Consider the following 24,282-nt stretch of genomic DNA (forward strand, 5'->3'; position numbering starts at 1 on the left):
GAGATATATATAGATATATAGATATGTATATAAAGTTTGAAATATATATATATTTGATGTTTAGTAAAACTATATTTAAGAAGACATTTATCAAAAGCTGGCAAAAGAATTCGCTGTACTGTGAAAATAAGAGAATAAAAATGTTGATCGTTGAGTTTAACCATAATCTAACACCAGTATTTTGCCATTTCAAAATCAACTGGTTTATAGTAAATGTTTAAAATAAGGAGTCTTCTTTATGTAGAGACTTATGAAATAAGACTTTGAATTTTTAATTTCTATGGATGGTTTTAATGACAATACACTTTTTATGTAAAATCATCCGTAAGTGGTAGTAGGCAAAACAGTAGAGAAGGATTTTTTTCGGTTAGAGTTTACCTTCCTTGACATGTTGATTTGCCTCAATCACTTGCCCACAACCACATCATAGAATCAATACTCAAGTGTTAGTTGTGGTGTCATTTTCAACTCGATGCAGTGGACCACAGAAAAGTAAAGTTTCTTAAGTACAAAGTTCAGCGTCTTTCTCATTCCCTCCTTCTGTTGCAAAGATTATTCCCAAAATCAAATGAATAAAGAAGAGAATTATAGTCTGTATTTTAGGATTGTTAAAGGTTTTTCTGTTTCTGACAGTTTGGCTTTCTTTTGTCATTTTCTCACTTAAATGTTGTAAACTCAGAAAGTGCTAAGCTAAGATTCTTTATGTAGTGTTACACATGCCGTAAGACAATATTATTTTACCATGTCAAAGTTGTTTGCACCATTTGGAGCACATCTATCATCAAAACTCAATTAAATGGAGTCTTTCTATCTTCAACTAAAACAAACTGTTTACTTAGATTTGCTCAGTGTTTACTTCGCAAGAGGTAGAAGACCCAAATAGCACAGTAACATAGGTGTCTGGGGATATACCAGGGGTCAAAAAATTTAACCCAAAGAAGGAAGCCTTCTTTTCTGGTTGCAACAAGAGACTTTCTTTTTCTTTTGCCAAGTAAATGGCAGCATTATAATGTTATTCATACCTCACTGGTGTCCTAACAATTCCTCTATTCAAACTGAAAAGGGATATATTCTCTTTGTTGCAAAGTATTAAATTTGTCCCTTGAGATTAGTGTGTAGGCAGTTTTAAAGGATGAAACAGGATTAGATAAGGTTTCTTTACTGAGAAAGAGTTCTGAAACAGTACAGCAGAAAACCCTCTTGTATTACCTGTATTGAAAAAAATCCTTTGTTTTAACACTTCAAATCACAAGTCAAATTTATTATATTATTAGTTGACAAAATGTTTCTTTGTGGGGTTTTGTGAAAGGTAGACAAGTTACAAATAGAAAAGGAAATGACACTTGCCTTAATTGTATTTGAAATTTTATATATTTGAAATCTATCTATGGCATTTATAATTTAAATATGTTTTAAGAGATGATATTAAAAAGCTTACAGTAATTATAGTTATCTGCTTAAAGATTCAGAATGTTTCTGCCTCTCTTGATGCTATTTGGAAAGGATGAAAATCATATTGTATATCTAATGAACAGAGCCAACATTTGTTAAGTTTAAAAGCGTCAAAATTATGTCAAGGGCAGTTCTGGAAAACACATCAGTGGTTCATTTGTGTTCCACTTACCTGTTTATAGTTAATAATGTTGTTCATCACAGGAAGAAATGAATGAATATCATCAAGTTTTCAAGTGAAATGGCAGTATTTGTTTTCTTCAGAAAGAAGAAAAATTACTTGTGATAATATATTGCTTCTCTAGTTACATAATTTTAATGTTATAGGCCCTTTCTAATTACTAGTAAAGCTACTGTGGGATTTCATGGTTAAGTATTTGTGTTGGTCTTTTTTTTTAATTTTACATGGAAGGGCAGAGACTGAGTAAGGCTTTCTAGACTGCAGTAGTTACTTCTCTTTAGATGTTCACATTATTCTACATTAGTGCTTTTGCTGAATGTTATTAACCACTGGGAAAATTTTTTGTCAAAAAAGAAAGATTTGCAATGAGATCCCCCAATTTTTTTGGTGAACTCAATGTGAAAAATATATATTAAATTAAGATTGAACATAATGTTTTGCCATGTGTGCAGATTTTTAAAGCCTAAAAGAAAACAAAATTAGGTATATAAGATTTCTGCCAATAAAGCTTTAAAAAAAAAGTCCCTTTGTGTCTTGATGGAACCTTGTTATATACAAACCAGGGAACCTTCTGCATACACTTCTCTTTTTCACATTGCTGTTAGATTATCAATCTTCTCATGGCACCACTCTGCTTCCATCAACCCCTGTTCACAAACTCTCTTGGTTTCCTCCTGTCTCCAGAAGAAAATCCAGACTCTGACTTGATATTCAAAGCCTTCCAAAGTCCTTCTCTAAGCCTCCCACCATCACCTTTCTGAGTTAATTGTATACCAGGCTTATTAACACGCCCAACCTAGATTCCCTCTAAACTGCACTCTTAGAGAGTCCTATAAGTATCACTATGGCTTGGAGCTTTCATGGCATCACTCGTATTGTTCTAGTTCCCTGTCTATCCTTTCAGTTTTTGCTTTGTCTATTTTGCCTTTCACCTGCTGTTACCTTAGGAGAGTAAATATTTGCTAGTATGTTTCTGATAGACATCCCTGTGTTGATCCACAATACAAAGACATCCTGATGTAATACCCCTTGCCTGCATGGAAAGTTTTAAGTCGTTTTTAGAAGGCTTTGTTATTTGGCAAGCCAATAAACTTACCATGTTTTCAGGTTTCAGCATGCTCAGTGACTGGAATGTCTTTAATGTTTCTCCTGATTTCCACTTATTCCTTCTAGTTCTAAATAAAAATAAAAGTGCTAATGTTTTACACATATAACTGACATTAAAAAGTTTTAAGTGTGCATTAGTTATACAAAAACAAACATCTGGATGTTTGCAAACAGTCAGTCTTGAATTAAATGTTTTTTACTATTTTCATCCTGATGTTCAAGGTCATAAAAATAGATACCTGAGGTCTGATGGTATTATAAAACTAAAACTAAAACAAATTCTATCCGTATCTTACATTTTTATGGGTGTTTGAAGCATATACATGCATCATCTTTAAATCACATTTTCCCCTTATGTCCCATTTTGAATATTCTCTATTTAAGTTGGATTTTATTTCTGTGAAACGGACTCTTTGCAAATAATTTGAGAAGTTTTGGGAAAAAATAATTAACACAAATAATGGGGGAAAATGAACAAATATTGGATGGTATTAAAATGAGAAATGAAAGATTTGAATAAATTAATACCATTGTTGAAAAGTGGTAGTTTTTTCCTACTTTCATGCTCACATCACAACATTCACTATGAGGAAGACCTAGGCATGGAGCTGGCAAGTGGGATTGTTTAGTCATCATTTATGGTGATGCTGGTGTCGCTTACTTTGAATTTACTGAACTTCAAAAACCATGGGAGCCATGCAAGGTAAGGTCCTAGCTTATTGGCACTTTCGAAAGTCACTTATATTTGACTTATATATTTCCACCCAGTTCTACATTTGAATAGAAAAGAATGCTCAAATTATGTGACAAAAACTATCTTTTTTTTACCACCTCAGGGCATTGGAAATCAAATATACAGTTTCCCCTACTTCAGTCATTGCCTATGAACCATAACAAAGTAAGCTTACTGGTGAAAAAACTTGTACCCCTAAGTTTTGTCCGAGTTCAGAGCCTGTTTTTGTGAATGAAGACTATAAACCAGGTAGGTTCACTTCTTTGTTTGTCCTTTGTCTCTCATCAAACACTTGAAATCCTCTTTCACTAGATGGATTTGACTAATGGATTATTACATTTTGTATAACACATATTTTATGTAGTTCAACATGGTTTAATTATTCAAAGAGACTTTTGGTCAGATCAAAGATGATTCTTGCAGTCATGCTACATGAAATTTGTGCATAAAATCAGAGTTGACCCATCAAGGTTGATTTAGAAGTTTCGCAGCAGATTTTTTTTTTTATTTTTATTTTTTTCTGAGACAGAGTCTGACTCTGTTGCCCAGGCTGGAGTGCAGTGGCCCGATCTCTGCTCACTGCAAGCTCCGCCTCCCGGGTTCACGCCATTCTCCTGCCTCAGCCTCCCGAGTAGACGGGACTACAGGCGCCCACCACTACACCCAGCTAAGTTTTGTATTTTTTAGTAGAGATAGGTTTTCATCGTGTTAGCCAGGATGGTCTCGATCTCCTGACCTCGTGATCTGCCCTCCTCGGCCTCCCAAAGTGCCGGGATTACAGCAGCAGTTTTTAAAGCAACAAATTGAGAATCTAATATCCAGAGAAGATGGCCAAATATGGCCACTAAAGTACCTTTCTATCATTCAGAGTCTTTTAAAAGTAGTCACTATTGATTTTTAATCATAATAACAGCATCATTTATTGGGTGTTTCCAATGTGCCATGCATTGTGCTCTCTATACTACAAACTTATTTCATCGCCTCAGTGATACAATAAGTAGGCATTCTTATCCTCACTTTGTAAGTAAATAAACAAAGGCTCAGAAAACTCAAGTTATGAATACAAATTTACACTGAGAGTGTCAGAATTGAGAGTTGAAGCCAGGTGTTTCTGAGTTAAAACCCAAATTCTTTACTGCTGTAATCTCTGCTTAAAAATGCTAATGCTAATACTAGTTTTAAAAATAATAGCTGATATAGATTGAAGATTTTCTATGTATTATCAGACATTAAATACTACATGTAATGTATCATTCAATCTTCATAACAACTATTTGAGGCTAGGTACTATTATCTCCATTTTCTTTGGAGGATAAGAACCTATAAAAGTAATGCAATGTCCTCAAGTTTACTTGGTTACAAAGAGGCAAGAAGAAGGTTTTAGCCTAAGGAGACTGGCTTCATCCACTTCTCTATGTTGCCTCTCAAGACTTCCTTATTCCTGTGAATACATTGCTGTTCTCTAAGTGTATTAGTCAGGAAAAGACCATTGATGTGTCGTAACAAATGAATCCAGAATTTCAGTACCTTACAACAGCAGAATGTGATTTTTTACTCATCCTTTGTCCATTGTAGCTGTGGCTATATTCCAAATGTGCATTACACGACGAGACTGATGGGGCAGCCTCTATCCAGACATGGTCTCGTAGCAAAGCGGGTAAAAAAAAACACAGTCACTCATATACTGACTTTCAAACTTCTGCCTGGAGGTTTCATGGCCATTCCTGAGTCCAGCTGTGTGCAGACAGATAATTCTCTCATGGTGGTTGGCTCCACAGTGACAGAAATCAGACTGTTTCCGGAATGGGTGTGCTGGTGTCTGGCACAGTGCTGCCACAATGTGAATATCCATGCATAAGGTGACAGGATACAACTGGGATTTTTTGAGTTTGTGCCTCTTCAGAAAAACTCAGCTCTTTGATTACTAGGGAAAGATACACAAGGCAGTAGTGCAGGTTTCAAGAATTAAACAAACCAACAAACCTGATGAGCTAGTATAATATTCTTTACTAGTATATGAGGTGCACAGTTTGTAGTTTAATACTTTCATCTGCTTAGGAAAGGAGACATATTTATAGGAATGTGTTGATTGAGGAGAATACATATTATTGTATCCTGCTAAGCAGTGTATTTAAAACACCTTAGGTGCTTTCAGAAACACACCTATGAGAATACATGCCTACTGGCATTTCTTAGACTAGGAAAAAAGAATGAAAATAATCTACATACCCAGTGGTAGAATATGGGTTAAATGAATTACATGTCCATTAATGGAATTCTATATAGCAATGAAAATAATACTTAATGATATAGAAACTATTCATTATATGTTAGAAAAATCTCTTTATAAAACAATATTATTTTATAATTTTATATAATATGAATATATATATACTGAGATGGAGTCTCACTCTGTCACCCAGTCTGGAGTGCAATGGCATGATCTCGGCTCACTGCAACCTCTGCCTCCCAGGTTCAAGCGATTCTCCTGCCTCAGCCTCCCGAGCAGCTGGGACTACAGGCGCCTGCCACCACTATGCCCAGTTAATTTTTGTATTTTTACTAGAGACGGGGTTTCACTGTGTTGGTCAGCCAGGATGGTCTCGATCTCTCGACCTCATGATCCACCCGCCTTGGCCTCCCAAAGTGCTGGGATTACAGGCATGAGCCGCTGCGCCCGGCCCATAATATGAATATATATATTTATATAAAAGACATATATTAGAAAATTCACTAAAATATTAAAAGTTATCTCTATGATAATTTGTGGAGTTTTGCTTTGTTTTATTTTATTTTATTTTGTGTAAGAACTTGGGGGAAAGGGGACCTTGTCAAGAGTATTCCCAATACTTCGGATTTATTTTTAACGCAGCAAAACTTAAATTTGCTGATTATGCACCTTGGTTCTATAGTATAATTAATGTTTATTTACTGAATGTTAAGCCAGAGAACTTCATAACTCATACATTGTTGGAAAACTATTCTAGAAAACTTTAATAATGCAGATATTTAAAAAGACTAAATTATTAGAAAACTAAAGTGTGGGATCTTTTTAAGATTGTGGCCTTTAACTACAGTAATTTGATCTAGGTTTAGGCTAGAAGACATCTTTAGAAACTATTTTAAAGAATGGATAAAAATTATTTGTAATTACCATATCATTGTTTGTTTATGTAGAGGCTGCCAAAGTATTTAGGAGTGCTTGGGAACAGTTTCTTGTCTTAAAAATATTTATTTTATAGTTTTATTTACATTTACTAGCCTGGCAAAACCTTTCATCATAGATCTATGGGAGACACTGATTTTCATGTAATTGAAAAAATATAAGCAAAGCTGTTATTTTGCATCACACAGACAAAAGAAAAAATACTCAGTTGCTTTTTAGAATCTAAACATTATAAACAGAAACCAATTTAAGATATGCTGCTTATATGTACAGAACAAGTCTTTCTGTATTCCTTGGTAAAATAGTTGCAGAAATGAAGATATATATATCTTGATATAGAGATGAATATATAGAGATATATCCTATAGATATATCTATATAGTATTTTATATGTATAGTTATATGCAGTTATAGATGTATGATTGTAAATATATGTAAACATGTGTAAGCATTCATGTAAAAATATATATATATTTATATATATACACATAGTTTTTTTCTTTCCTTATGGTTAAGCATTAGAGACATTACTTTAGAGAAGAGTAAAATACAGGTTGCGTAGTGCTCTGAATACCACTTATCCTGGGTAAATACAGGTAGACCAAATAGCTCTGCTGGCATTTGTGGACAATGCCACCGAGGAATATCAGCCTCTAAAAGCCTTGACTAAGGTCAGAAAAGTTACTCACTGTTAGAATGCAAAATTTACAAAATATCAAAAATTGGTTGCAGTATTACATGTTGACAACTTTATTTGTATATTGGAGATAAAAGCGGTGGGAGTTCTTCCTATAAGCAACACTATATTCTAAGCTCATTGAGCCCACGATGTCTGTCTCTCACATAGTGATGCTATCTATAAGAGTATGCTGTCACATTACTTTGTAAAATTTACTGATATATACAAAACAAAGAGAGTGCTTTTAATAATCCTGAATGTCATGCTTCCACATTTCAACAGAGACCTTAAAGATGAAGGTAGGCCTCAATTCTGATTCAATGTACAAAAGACCTTTTAAATTTCTGTTGAGAATAATTAAAGTAATACTTAAAGCATTCAGATTAACTCAGAGTTTTGTTTCAGCTTCTATTTTGGTTGCAAAAGTATGTCAGTTCTAAGTGTACCAAACTCATATGTGTTTGCTAACTTGGTTCAATGGATGATGCTGCCTAGAATGATCACTTTGAATTGAAATATGCTTAAGCACACTTGAAGTTTTAAAACAGCAGTGTTTTTTGGGCAAGGTGAACACATGATAACAGTCATTGCATAGTTGTAAATTTCTTAAGTTAATAGTTGCATGTTACAAACAGTATCAAGTACAAGCCAAACTTTTTATATTTTTGCATTAAACATGAACTGGGTTACTGTATAATTTCAACATATGACATCCCATTTCAAAAATTATTTTCCATAGGCAGTTATTTATACTTTTAGGCATTTTAATTTCTTGAATTAAAGGACGCAATGTAGGTAAAGATATTCCTATATTTTCAAGTTCTCTTTTGATTGGTAAGGGACAGTGCAGGCCCATCTGTTTTGCAGCAAAGAAAGCCCCAAACCATCTGTGTAGAACCACATGCCAGCTAAAACACAGAGATATGCACAGTTTTTTTGTTATGAAAAATTTTGCAGTATTTTTTTCTGTATTAGTGTGAATAAATTAGCAACAACTAAATTAAAGAAATCTTTAGAGAACATATTAACTTTCTAGTGCCTACAGTAAATTATATTCATTTAGAAATTATTAAAGTTGCATTGTCCCCATATGAATTTTTCCTTACTGTTTCTGAATTTGATACTGAAAATTCACCATCATCTACAAAGTAAATAGCTTCGTGGTTGGTAATGTAAGTTCATTTTTATGAAGCTGTTTTTGACTGGGCAATACATTGGCTTTCAAATAGCAAATAGTTGTGGTTTTTAAAATTCAGCTATAGCTAGTAGCACAGTAAGATGAATAATGTTGTTATCATTAATATATATATTAAAATACTTGCACAATAAGGGCAGGCTTTAGTGCATGAGAATGTTTTATGACATATTTTGAAGAAATTTTTGTTTTCCCATTTTCCAGTGAAGTAAGTAACTCTGAGAAACTATTTTTTAGATTCTACTAGAGTAATTGATAATATAAATTAATTGCTGGTTCTTCAGAAGTCAGTAAGAATGTTGAAGAATAGATGAAATATTAATTGTAATTTATAATTCTTCCATTCTGAAGAATTAAATTAACATTTTAAAATACTTTTAGATTTAAAATGTTTCCTACAATATTTAATAATAGGCTTTTGCCTAAACCAGGTTGGCTATCCAGGCCGTTTTTCTCAAAATCAGAAAAACACATCTCTGAAAGCATCACAAATATCACATTTTCTGATTTTTCTAGCCAGTCTTTTATCTTCATCCTCCTTTAGTTTATAGGTGATTGATGTTTGATGAGTTAGAAAATAACAAATAACAGACATATGTGAATGCATATCAGCTCTTTAAGGCTTAGTAAGTATTGACGAAATATGTCACTCTTTGAGGGAGACCTTTTCTATTATGTTTTACATTGGTATTGAAAATGCTTATTATCTGTTTGAAAAACATTAAAAGCTTTAAATTCAAGCAGCTCATTTTTCATTTTGTTAATTGCATAACATACTAATGTCGCACTAGGTTGTTTTTTTCAGTGGTATAATGATGCAACAATATTTACATACCAACTCTGGTTTTCCTTTAATGGTTTCTATAACAAGATCATAATTTCCTTTAGCGTAATCACTGGCAGATTTATTTGGCGTCCCATCTTCGCTCCGCTCTGGCTTTGGGGGCCTGGGAGAGAGCGCATACTACTTTCTCTCCCTTTTACCCTTAAGTACAGTCTGCTCAAGTGCGGTTGCTGCAGGTCTGAGTTATGCTCTCACCAAACATCCATGTTTAAAAGCTTTTAGGATAGAGTATTAGTAGAAATTAAACGGTTCCTTTAAATTCTGCCCAAAAGCTTTCATAAATTGGTTTACCCACATAATTTTACTGCCCAGTAGAGATGTGAATATGTGAAAGTGGGCGTTTGGAGGAAAACTTCATTAAACTAATTTCAGCAGATTCATAGGAGAGGTGATGTTATGAAAAAGAACATTATGATATTAAGATTTTTCTCTGATACACTTATTGTTAATTTAAATGTTGGTGATAAAAACCCTGATTTCAACCCAGACCTCTATCATATTACCTGAGAAGTCCTTGTGACCTGTCCTCCACCTACCATGATCAAGAAAGGCTTTATATTGCTGGGACACATGCCACGCAGGACTGTAAGTTTATACTGTGGATATTTTATTTTCCCACATGTAACAATCATAAGGTGTTAGAATTTGTCTGGTTACTTTGCTTAACAAGCCTTGGGAGCAGATGAAAGCATTGTAATATGACATTCCAAATTTAGCCCCATTTGTCCTGCATAGAGAAATAAATTCAAAAAACAAAAAACAATTTCAAGCTGTCTCCTGAATTGAGCTGATTTCAGAGAAAAATACCATTAATCGGAGTACTGCAGATTGGTGTGTCTCGTTCTTTGGATGACACTGTATGAGATAACTTTACAAACCTCTCATTATGTTTCAGAGATAGTTTGTTAAATGTCTAGATTCTTTTCAGTCAAGGAGCAAGTGACCTGTTTTAAACCACAGTAACAGCAGAGTTTTGAAAAGAAAAACTCTTCACACATGACGGAGCTGGGCAAAGCTGTGATTTTCTGCTTGGCTGGAACACAGTCTATGATTCGGTTATAAGGTTAATCAATCTGAACTAAAATGTAAAGGGATATGGATAAAAGATACACATGAAATGGAATCCTTAATGTCTCAGAGGAACATGTATTTATATGTCCTCACAGTGGAGACTCAAGCCAATTTCAAACCTACCATGAGATCTCTAATGGCTATCTTAAGTGTTAATTCACTTTGCTGTGAAAGATTCCCTTTGAGGAAAAATTAGGACTATGCACCAAAAACTATGGCATAGTTTTGAAAGATATCCTTAGCAAATTAAAAGCTGACATAATTACTCATTGCAAGCAATAAATGAAATACATTTCATATTTTATTAAAATGTTCTTAAAATAATAGAAACCCAAAGCAGAGTTTATTTCAGTTAACTTGTGACTGAAAATAAATATTTAACATATTTAGCATTCTGCAATTAAGATATATAATTTTAGTGATATGCAATTAGTTTTTTTTCTTAAACAAAACTATTCTGCACATAGTGTGGGTCAAAGCTTTACTTTACTTTACTCTCCAAAGGGCCCATTTGTTTCTGAGAGATTTTCTTTTTTCTGCATTTAATCTGCTCAAAAAAATATCAAACTTAACTGCTCCAATACCTGCACAGTCAAGACTTTCTACTATTTTATAATGTATGCCTGCTTATTAAAGTCTTCAAGACATCCTAGACTTAGACAAACAGTGTCCAAATGTACCATATTTAGCTTCTATCTCAAAATCTCCCGAGCTGTCAATTTAGGTGTTAAAGAGACCATTTGTAAAGCTTGGCTGGGAATTGCCATTATTGACTGGAATGTGTGTTTATCATTACATTCAATGATGAAAGTGGAACATGTAGCATATGAATAAATGTCAGCAGATGTTTCTTTTAAATGGCCTGATTTCAACCTCCTGTTGTTTGTCTTGAATACAAATATTAAAAAAGGGAAAAAAGGCAGAATTTTTTATGACATAAGTGCAAGGGTAGTTAGATTTTTTTGAAAAACAACAAAAATAATGGCTGGAATATCAGACTGAGAGAGTAAAGTAAAATTAAGAGTTGGTAGTGCTTGGCTACTCTTATGAGCTTCTAAATAGGTCTAGCAAAAGGAGAGATTTTCAGTATTTGGTTACAGCAAAATTTAATCTCATAGATCTTTGTGTTTAACAGCTGCTTTTTTTAAAATCACTGAATTTGATTACTGCGTGGAGGGCATTTAACTTGGATCAGGGTCTTAAAAGTCTTTAGCTTTTATTTAGAGACATTGAGTGAAGACACTCAGTAGCAAATGGACACTGTTTTCTTCCTAACTCTTACTTTGAAAGATAGGCATTGAACACAGAAAGCATATTTTCCATATTACAGTGAGAAAAACACAACTTAAATTCAGTGGTATACTAACAAAATAGACATTTTAGATGGAAAGACACAGAATCATCCTTTGTTCATTTCTACGACAGCTTTTTGTGAATGTAATGCATTTCATGTAATTCCTGTGGTGCTTTTGGGGCTGTAAATATTTGGGTGTCATTTGAAGAGGTGTAAAGTGACTAGAGACAAATTCTGGGTGGGCTTTAAGAGCAGGAAATGTAACTTTAAAAATCAGGCACTCATATTAACATAAATTTCCAACATGATTGGTGTAAAAATACTCCAGAGAAGATTTTCAAATATAATATATCTTTATAATAAAATTGTTCAGAATTTGTCACCATTTCCACTTTATTTAAATGATAATAATTTGTACTTCAGATTGTAAGGAGCACTACAGGCTAATGCTTATGTCTGTCAAAAATAGAACTTTGAAAGCCACTGAAGTTATGAGCAAAGCATGTTCCAGGCTTCAAAAAGGGCAATGACTTGGGGCCAGCTTTTTATCCCTGGCTTTCATTTTGGTAGCAGGATTGTTTGTAGCCACTGTTAGTTGTGGGCACAGATATTGCATACACAATCAGACATTTTCTCTTAATTTTTAGAGTGTAAATGCCTAATTGCTTGTGCAATTACAGGAAGCACAAATTTTCTGCCTGTAAAATAGAAGGCTGGGGTTGAATGTAAATTAAATCATTAGTTTAATTTTCTGACCTGTATATGAACAAATGGTATATGTTTCTCTGATATGTGATATTTCTGTAGTATTGATCAAAATCTACTCTTGAAAATGGGATATGCTTTCATGTAATGTTTAATTACCCCTAAGACAAAGAACATTTTGACAGTCATGCTAATCAAATGTCAAGTGTAATATTTAACAATCAAGCCTTTAATTTTTAGAAAGAAATAAAGTACTCTGTTTACTGAGCGTTTCTAGTGGAATAATGCAGTAGTTATTTTGATAACCCCTCTGAAATTTAATATTGAACCTTTAGTTGGCACATATACAACTATTAATCTTTGCAGGTCAGAGCAGCAAAAAATATACTTACCTGCCTTTCTGTCACTTAGACTGAAAACATGGCCCAGCCATTGCTCCATTCCCATCAGATACTTTCAGTACCAAACTCCCATCTTTCATTGCTATGTACATTTTACACATTCCTTCAGTTCAGCACTTTACATAATCTCTTCCAATCACAAATACAAATTGTAGTCCCCCCTCTAAAGAAACACTACTCTCAGTCAGGTAGAGTCACCTTCTTTCACATTCTTCTCTTTTTTTCTTTCCCTTTTTGCCCAGTCCTCATTTGTTCCTTCCTGATCTGGGCACACACACATACCTCCACAATAACATGTCTATGACACCTGTTCCAGGGCTCATCCCCATCTACAAAAATACTTGGCATACGAAACATGAAATGCCTATTAATTAACTCTGCTTGACTTAACTGTGCTTAACTATGATCGAAATTATTCTCTAAGGCTCTATTAGGATGAAAAGGAATTATTAACTAGCTAAAGAGTCCTTCGGATGATTAGAACATGAAAGGACCTGAGAAATGCTGGAATTTAGTTATACCTCGTTTGTCACAATAGCGAATGGGACACTAAGCAGGCAAAGGGCCTGTGCCGTGTTCTGCAGAGAAGGATCAAGAATCCCTTCAGTCACTCTTCCTCTACCCGTGTGCAGAGCATGACTTTACCTCCCAGGCTCTTCAACACATTCTAGGCCAAAGAAACATCACTTAACCTTTCTAAACCTCTGTTTGCTGTCCCATGTGTATCGTGCTTGGCCACAAAAGTGGGAGAGGCACAGCAGGCATTCCAGCACAATGCGTTATAATGGGAGACATGAAATGGGAGTTCATTAGAATTGAACTGAATTAATATTGACGGATAAAAACGACATTTAATCCACAAAAAGAAAAAAAATCATTGTTAATAGCAATTATCTTTTTGTAATCATACATCTCATATTTCAGGATAAGCTCAAAAAAATAGGTGCTCTATGATGACAGGCTGCCATCAACTCCCTGAGCTGTTTTTAACTGCCAACAACAACTAATGACACTTTAGGACTTTAAATAAGCCAAAAAGGCCAGAAAAATGGTACCTTCTTTAGGGAAACAGATTCAGTAGCAAATTTGAAGATATGATGATGTATATTCCTCTTACACTAAGAAGAACGGCCAGTTAAGACATAAGGATCACCATATTCTTAAAATTAGGTTTCTCACTGAAGCTAGAAGTGTTCAGCATGTTGTCCAGAATGATTTTTAGGAAATAATAATTGGGCAGGGGCACTGAAATAGATCATCTTAAGCAAATTTCACCTTCCAGGAATTCACAGACTTTGTAATATCACTTTGTGACTCTACATGATTGGGGGTATGGGAAGAGGGCATAGCACACAGCAGTTTTCAAATATATTGGACTATATTTTCTTAGAGTATCTCCTAAGTGCTATTGTTCTAGGAAGAACTTTGGACCTGATTTAACTTAATGTTCTAATACTGTAATTGATTATGAAATGTTAGAGTACCCTACTAGCAGGTGCTACTTAAAACTAGGAAAGAGAAAGGGGCTCTGACCACTTAGGCAAGAGCTCTTTGCACTCTTCCATGGCAATTTCTGTGGTCCTCATGGTTCTCACACTAACGTTATTTATTAGGTTTTTCAATTCTTTTCTTCATTTAGGATGCTGTTAGAAATGGTTCACACTTTCTAATCATTTAGGCTTCAGGTCTTCAGATTTGTTAAGTCAAATAAATATATAGGAGAAGCTGGAGAGGAAAGGAGTTTAAGGTGATCAAAAGGGAAGTCTACCAAGGGTAGGCAATCTTCTACATGGCGTGGTTAGGTAGCATGAAACACCACTGGCTCCAAAAGCTGTCATTACCCGGGGTACCAGCAATTCTCATCATACAGGGCAGAGGGTAGGGGCAGAGAATAGCTGGGAAAAGAGCCATAATTTATTAGCAACTTCTGTGTACAAGGCACTGAGCTGAACACTTTCACAAATATTATTTCATTTATTGCCCCAAACACTTTGGAAGGTGGGTAGTGTCATCCTTATTTTCCAGGAGACAAAATAGAGGCATCAGTTCTAGGAAGTACTAGTCAAAGTATGTTTCTTCTCAGAGTTAACCCTCTGGGAAGATTAGGGAAGAAAAGCTGAGATAACAGGTACCAAAGAACTGGGGAAGTTGAAGGATAGAGGCTAAAAATGCACAGCCTTATATAAAGCTTATTATAATTACTGAAACCAGGTAGCAGCAAGAGTCCTTTAATCCTTCAGTGAATTATCACTGATATTAAAGACAGTATTTTAATATTTAGAGATGCTCAATTTTTAAGCAAATAAAAGAACAGATGCTGAGAGTTTCCAAGTATCCTGAAGTCTTAGCATTGGCCTACTCAGGAACCGATATGTCCGAGATCATAAAGAGAATTCTTGATGTCTCTGTAGGTACTTTAACTTCACCCTCAAATCCAGCCCTTACAGGGAGCCTCAGTTCACTGCACTCCTGTCTTTTGTTGGGAAGGTTTCTTTGTTGCTGATCTAAACCACCAATTAAGAGCATGAAGAGTTTCTGTGGGAAGTGGATTCCAGAGGCTTCTTTTCTCTCTCAGTAACTCAACCTTTTGGTCTTCAGATATCCCTAAAAACAATGTTTTCTATATTGTTATATATGCTTACAAAAGTTTTTATCAGAAACAGAAATTTATTTTGCTTAAAGATATTTCCAAGTGATTCATCATAAAAAAGAAAAAAAATTACTCACACATGCATATTGCTTTAGAAAACCATTTAAAGTATCATTATCACATCATTTATGTCTAAATCTTTATGATTTATGAGATCACAAAATACAAAGTTCATGTTTTCTACTCTATTAAAATGTCTAAAAAAGAAAAAGAAATCCACCTAATACTGTTAAACCCTGTAAAATAAAACTGTCATCATATATATTAAAATTCTACTCTTCCAATAGTTACTATCTGACTCGTTATCTTTATATACTAACATTGTCACAGTTAAATTACTCTCTATCAAATATAGGAACAGAATGATACAACATGGGATGAGCCAGATATGATCAGATAACTTTTAATCTATGCAATTGTGAATCTCATATTAATGAGAGGATCCACATCAGAAATTAGTAACAGGAGGTATCTTACAGATGGATGGTGATAAAAAATTCCAATTTAAAATGAAAGTAGCAGCAATGCAAATTAGTGCAAAGTGGAACTTTTGTTCACAAAAAAATTAAGGTCAAATTGCACAGATTTAGAATTAAGTGTGTTAATTCCAGACATTGTCAGTAGTCAGTTTCTTTAAGAACCTTAGTCATTTATCTTTCCGAGATTAATATTAAAATTGTCTTAGACAAATGCCATACCCTAATTGGTACTTTTCAAGTCCCTCCCCCTTGACCTGTGTACTTACATACCCTTTCAACTGTTTCCAAATGAGAAGCTACAATCTAAAAGCCTATTTTTAAAGAGAAAACATTTGGAAAATAAAGTTCAATGCCTGAAGAGCTGAAATATTCCGTGTGAATACCAGCCTGGACAGAAGATTTTCGCTGAGGAAATGAGAGTTTTGAAGCATTTGGGACCAAGGAAAAGAATATTTCCTCTTAAACATTTCCAGCTTAAAATATGTGGTGAGGAAACTGGAATTTTCAAAACTGGAAAAAAAAAAGAGAAAACATTTTGGCTGATAAGATGCTCCTGAATAAAATATTATCTGAAACAAATGTTTAAGTCAGAAAACACCTGCCAATGTAGATGTGCCCTTCAATAAATATGGTGTCTCCATCCTCGCTTAACATGTTTCTTAGCAATAAAATGTTGGCATTAAATTTAAACATAAGTGCAGTATAAAAGAGGCATATAGCTATATCTTATGGACGTGGTGTTATAACAGCTAGACCAGGGATTTTCAATGTTTTGAAGTTACAACAGTTTTATATTAACACCACTTAGAGAATATAATTAAGAAGTAAGGTGTTTAATGACATAGATAAGAGAATAATAATATAACCAGAGTGATATCAGTCTGTTACTGATAATTTATATAAAAGTAATAATCTGAATATAAGGCTTACGATAGGATAGTAAAGTTTGCGGATAAAAGCCACCAATAATATAATAATATTTTCATTTTTCTTTTTATAGTTTGTTTTCTGGATTATGTGAAACACCTTCAAAATTGTTTTTATATACATGTGGCAATGTATGTATATTTTGTTTTCTAATGCATCCTTGCACATCATTGAGACAAATATCTTTATAGAATGGAGGTGATAAAATAATTTAGAGATTTGAATGAAAATGTCTTATTCTTTCAGGGACTTACAGATAATATCCCTCCTAAAAGCATACTATTAAATAAAAAACCTATAATTTCCAATAAAAATATCCAATGGATATTACACTTGCAAACTATGAAACCTGGCAGACACTCATACATACAATGCTAATTTGAAGGAAAATGTAAAATTTCCTGAAACTGGGAAATTGCAATTGTCAAAATAAAGAAAACCAGATGCTACCTTGGTTGGAAGAAAAGTTTCAAAGTACAAGAATGGCTTAATTACTATGACAGTTGTTCTACCATATCCCTCAGGTTGGAATTGGTTTGGGGAGGGGGGAGATCTTTAGAATCTACTAAATCTATATATTTATAACCAGAAAAGTGTAATATGCAGACTCACTTAAATGCTTAATGTAAAAAAGCAATGTTTTTCCTTTGAAAATATGTATTTAACATAACATGAAGATTATTTTATTCAAGACCTATCATAATGAAATATTTGATTGAAATATGTTTAAAGCTTTCCACTTGAAATATGCATCTTATTAAATATCAGTTTATCAGATCAACTATTTGATAATATGCACCAGAACTCATCATGCAAGATGAGTTCAGGAATATAACTGCCTTTGGTGGGAAAAAAAATGAGACATACCTGAGGTAAGATTACGTGAGAGAATGAGAAGATGGGAAGGAGCGGGAAACATGGAATTAAGCCTTTCTGAGAATCAAGGTACTAAAATATAGAGGAAAAGCCAATCATGATTTTTAATCAAGTATCCAAAATGGGTCTTTGGTGCAAACAGTGGTAGTGTCATGTCAAAAACAAATAGGTGCTGAACATAGCAGTTCCAAAACTATTTCATTTAACACAGAGTTTACTCAATTTCTGCTTCTTGAGTAAGAAATTCCAGGATACACTTCACTTGCAAAATATTTTTGATTCAGTATGTATAATGATTATTTTAATTTTATATCAATTCTTACCACATCATTGAAAGCTAAGATGCTAAGAACTCATTCGAACAACATTCATTGTTCATTATATTACCAAGAGCATCTAATTATTGAGACTCTTTTTTAAAGCATCCATATGAGCTTGTACCCCAATAACCAAATATATTATCATGATGTTCTGAGTTTTTTTTTCTCCTATGTTGTTATCATTTGATATAGTTTACATATTTTTCCCGCCCAAATCTAATGTTGAATTGTAATTCCAATACTGGAGGTGCAGCCTGGTGGGAGGTGATCAGATCATAGGGATGGATTTTTCATGAATGGTTTAGAACCATCCTCTTGGTGCTATACTCACAATAGTGAATAAGTTCTCATGAGATCTGGTTGTTTAAAATTGTGTGGCACCTCCTTCTCTCATGTGAAATGTTTGCTCCTGCTTCACCTTCTGCCATGAGTGAAAGCTTCCTGAGGCCTCCCCGGAAGCAGATGCTGGTGCCATGTCTCCTATACAGCCTGTAGAACCGTGAGCCAATTAAACCTCTTTTTTATGAATTACCTAGTCTTGGGTATTTATTTATAGTAAGGCAAGAATGGCCTAATACATCACTTTATAACTAAAGTATTATGTACTAAAGTTCTAACAATTTCTCAAAACATAGCCAAGCTTAAAGTATATAATACATATACTTTAAGAGATATTGGCAGGTTATTTGAATTCAGACACACAATTTGCATACTCTAGAAAGGATACAGCCGGGCGCGGTGGCGCACACCTGTAATCCCAGCACTTTGGAAGGCCAAGACAGGCGGATCACTGAGGTCAGGAGTTTGAGACCAGCCTGGCCAACGTGGTGAAACCCTGTCTCTACTAAAAATATTAAAAAATTGGTGAGTGTGATGGCACGCACCTGTAATACCAGCTACTCAGGAGACTGAGGCAGGAGAATCACTTGAACCCAGGAGGCAGAGTTCGCAGTGAGTTGAGATTGCGAGCAAAAGAAGGAAAAAGAAAGAAAGAGAGAAAGAAAGAAAGAAAGAAAGAAAGAAAGAAAGAAAGAAAGAAAGAAAGAAAGAAAGAAAGAAAGAAAGAAAGAAAGAAAGAAAGAAAGAAAGAAAAGAGTAGAAAGAAAGAAAGAGAAAGAGAAGAGCAGGGGAGGGGAGAGGAGGGGAGGGCATGGGAGGGGAAGGGAAGGGAAGGGAAGGGAAGAGAGAAGAAAACAAATAAAGAGAAAGAAAGAAAGAATACTCATAAGGTTATACACTGTAACTCCTTGTAATACCAGAGTATATACAGTTTTAAGTGATTTATTTTCAAACAATTTAACATGTAAAATATCACTGAACATTATCTAATATAATTATTTTCCAAAGAAAATATTCATAGGAAGTGACTTCCACTTCCAAATATCATGGAGCAGCTTATAGTAGATCAAAAATAATAAAATAGACTTTTTTAAAAACCTGAAATAAATAAATAAACTTATTTATTTTACAATATATATTAGTAGATAATTATTTTTCCAAAGTTAATAGATTTGAAACTGGATGTTCATTAACAAAATAATAATAATAAGCTGTAGCTAAAAGCAATTAGGAAAAGCTGGACAATATGCAAAGACACAAGATGAAGGCATAGGAGAGTTTCTGAAATAGTCAAGACTTCGGAGCAAACTTGTGGAGAAAAGGGAGCTTACCATGGCAATCCCAATTTTTTTTAAAGTATTTTTTCCCCTTTATGGCATCTGCCAATTCTTGGCTTAGAGCAAGAAGATGGAAACGCAGATGAAGGCCAGCTGTTAATAGGCAGAGAAGTTTTAGGCAATCTCAAGAGACTAAGAAGTAAAATATTGGAGTTTTGTGATATCAAAAGAGAGAGAGATTTGAGGGACATAGAATCCAAAGAAAAAGAATCAGGATTTGTACCACTCCACTCTTCAAGGAATTTACTAATTAAGCTGCATTGAACAATAGGCTAAGAGACATTCAGAAAAATATATATATAAAGCAGGACAGAATACTGGCATTCTCATGATCCTGTGAGGACTCTCAACTAGGATATCTAGAAAGCTATACCCTTGGAAAGAGGAATACTAAGTCTTACAAAGGCAGAAAACCATCTACAGTCAGCTCAATTCATCATTAGGTTAATATGTTCCATTCTTTTGCTCCCCGTCAGAGAAGGGAATGAATCTTCTCTGGAATGAGATAACAGATTGGTTCTTACAATCAAACAGAATGTCTATGTTTCAATGAAAAAAAAAAAAAAAAGACAGTACAATCTTGTTGAAGAAGGAGTCTCAAGAAGGAGTCTCAAAAGAACAAGCAGACAATAGAAAGAAACCCATACGTGACACAAATATTAAAGATAACAGACACATAATTTAAGATAAATTAATCGACAGCTTCAAGAAATGAAACATGACAGAGAAATTTACCACAAAACTGAAACCTAAACAAAAGCAAATAAAACATATATATCTAAAAACATACTTACTTAAATGCATATGTTAAAAGATAAGCTTAACAGTAGTTTGGAAAGAGCTAAAATAGGGATTACAACACTGGAAGATAAGTCAGTAGAAAATACTGAGACTGAAGCACGTAGAGTAAAATGAATAGAAAGTACAGAAAAGAGCGTAAGACATATGTGGGTCGTGATAAAAAGATCTAATATTTATGCAACTTGAGTGCTGGAAAGAGAGCAGAGGGAGAATGTGGCAAATGTAATATTGCAGAGAATTTTACCAAGAATTCTTCAATGCTGAAGAAAAAACTGCAAGGACAAATTCAGAATATCCTGTGTACCTGAAATAGAATAAATATAAAGAAAACTATACAAAGAAAATCACAATGAGGGACTTCAGCATAAAACTAGCAAAACGTATAGACAAGGAGAAAAATCTTAAGAGTGCCCGGAGGGCGAAAATATCATTTCTCTCAAAGAAGTGGAAAAGACAATGGAAACCAGGAGGTAATGCCTTATCTTTAAAGTGCTTAAAGGGGGGAAAAACCCTACTAAAGCAGAATTTTAGACTCAGATAATATGTCTTCCAAAAATGAAAGAAGAATATAAAAACTAAGATTACTCATTAGCAGTAGACACAGATTAAAGAAAATAGTAAAGTATTTCTTTGAGGAAAATGAAAAAGAAGCCAGAAGCAAATAGATAAATGCACGGAGAGGTAAAGAGCAATGGAAATGGTAACTATGCATGTACATCTGAAAAAACATAACATCTACAAAAAGAAATAAATTACTTTGTGGTTTAAAATACAGCTAGAATTAGTCAGGCACAGTAACTCATACCTGTAATCCCAGCACTTTGGGAGGCCGAGGCAGGTAGATCACCTGAGGTAAGGAGTTCGAGACCAGCCTGCCCAACATGGCAAAACTCCATCTCCACTAAAAATACAAAAATTAACCGAGCATAGTGGCATATGCACCTGTAGCCCCAGCGACTTAGGAGACTGAGGCAGAATTGCTTGAACCCAGGAGGCAGAGGTTGCAGTGAGCTGAGATCGTGCCACTGCATTCCAGCTTGGGTGACAGAGCGATACACCGTCTCAATAAAATAAATAAATAAAAATTAAAATTAAAAATACAGCTAGAATTAAAATGCATGACAATATGAATACAAAAATCAAGAAATGGGTAAATAAAATAAAGTGTTTTATGGGTTTTGTATTTTCCGGAAGTTAGTAAGAGTGCAAATTTAAGACAGATGCTCTGGGCTGGGCATGGCAGCATATGCCTGTAGTTCCAGCTACTTGGGAGGCTGAGGTTGGAGGATCACTTGAGACCAAAAGTTTGATACCAGCCTGGGCAACATAGCAAGATCCCATTTCTAAAAAAAAAAAAAAATAGCTGGGCATGGTGGCTCGAAACTCTAATGCCAGCTACTCAGGAGGCTAAGGTAGGAGGATCACTTGAACCCAAGAGTATGATCATGCCACTGCACTTCAACCTGGCTGACAGAGACCCTGTCTCAAGAAGAAATAACAAACAAACAAAAACCAAAAAAACCACACAAACACAAATAAAATAGATTCTCTTAAATAAGAGTGTGAGTTGCAATCTCTTGGGAAATCAATAAAAATCTGTGAAGTATAATTACTAAACTAGCCAAATATAAGAGTGGATTAATGGAAATAGTTAATTAGTGCAAAACAAAGAAACAACAGAAACAAAATAAGTAAACACAATAGAAAATTAATTTTAGTATGGTAAACATAAATTCAAATGTATCAGCAGTTACATTAAATATAAATGGACTAAATACAACATGGTTAAAACGAAGATGTGAGATTATTTTTTAAACCCAACTTTATGCTATTAAAACACACACGCACAAACCCATATACCCTTAAATACCACAGAGAGGGTGAAAGTGAAGGATGGAAAAACAACTCAAAAATATGAATCAAAATAAGACTGATGTTACTACAATGATATCAAACAAGGTAAATATTCAGGCAACCTAATTTTATTAGAGATAAAGAGAGCATATTTAAATGATAAAAGGGTTAGGACATGAGAAAAATACAGCAGTTTAAAATTTATACGTCTACCTATCTAATAACATTGCTTTAAATATACGAAACAAAAGAAATTGACAGAAATAGAAAATGCACAAATCAGCAATCATAGTGGAAAATTTTAACATATTTCCCTAAGTAATAATAAAAGTGGACAAAAATCAGTAAGGATACAGATGATTTTAGCAAGAAAATCAACATTCATGATGTAACTGACTTATTATGACATTGTGTTTAAAGGTGATAGGTATTCTTTCAAGTGCATGTGGAATGTATTGTATGCTAAAACAGATCATGTTTTATTCAATGTTGTTATAGGTTCAACACATTTCTGAGAATTAAAATCATAGTGCATTCTCTGATCTTATTGCTGTTGATTAGAAACTGAATTTTTTAAGTAGAAAATCCACAGATGTTTGAAAATTGATCAATGCACTTCTGGAAATAGAATAAAATTTCCTAATAATATATGTAGATATTAATAGGTATCTACATAAAACCCATAATTAGTATCATACATAAACACAGAAGCTTTTCTCCATGAAGTTGGAAAAAGACAAAGATGTCCATTAATGCCTCTTCTGTTCAACATCTAGCCAGAGTTAAGCAAGAAAAATAACTGGAAGATACAAAGATTAGAAAAAAAGAAAAAATGACATTATTGGCAGATGATGTAACTCTATATGTATAAAATTCAAAGGCTTCTACAGTAAACCAATTAATACTTATAAGCAAATTTAGCAAGGGAATTGAAGGAATAGTCAATATTTTAAAAATCAATTTTACTTTTATATACACTAACAGACAATTAGAAAATGAAATTATAAAATATACGTACAATTTGCAACAGCATCCAAAGAAAGCAAATACAAGAAAAAATATCTAATAAAATATGCATAAGATCTGCACATGTAAAACCAAAAACTATTACTGAGAGAAATTAAAGACTATAAAAACTACAAATGAAAGGATTTACCATGTTTCTGAACAGAATACAATGTTGAAAAGATAGCATTTCTTTCAAAAATGATATATAGATTCAATCAAAATTCTAGCAGATATTTTTAAATATGGAAATCCACAAGATAATTTTAAAATCCATATGGAAATATAAAGGGATAAGAATAACCAAGATCATCTTGGAGAAGAACAAATTCAACAGAGATACGTTACCGGAAATCAAGACTTAATACAATATATAGTAATTAAGACAGTATATACAGAGAGAAAGGAGACAGTGTATACAAGGAGAACCTAAAGACAAATCTGCACAAATATGTAGTCACTTGCTTTATGACAAAAGTGAAACTGCACTGAAATATTGAAAGAATTTTCTTCTCAATAAATACTGCTGAGCAAATTGGTTATACGTAAAGAAAAAATATATAAAGGACCTTACCTTTCGGCATACACAAAAATCAATTCAGGTGCTTTGTAGACATAAAAACAAATGGTAAAAATACATTTCCAAAAAATAAGAATATATTGTCATGCTCTTGGATAAGTAAAGCTATCTTTAACAGTACACAAAATGCACTAACCATTAAGGAAGACCACATTAAAATTAGGAGATTATATTCATCCAAAGACATCATTAAGAAAGTGAAAAAGGCAAACCATAGACTGGAAAGAGATGTTTGCAAGGCACATGTTTCAAAAGGACACGTATCCAGAATATACCAACTATTACA

The sequence above is a fragment of the Macaca mulatta genome, chromosome 7, assembly GCF_049350105.2.
Source record: "Macaca mulatta isolate MMU2019108-1 chromosome 7, T2T-MMU8v2.0, whole genome shotgun sequence".
Classification (NCBI taxonomy): domain Eukaryota; kingdom Metazoa; phylum Chordata; class Mammalia; order Primates; family Cercopithecidae; genus Macaca; species Macaca mulatta.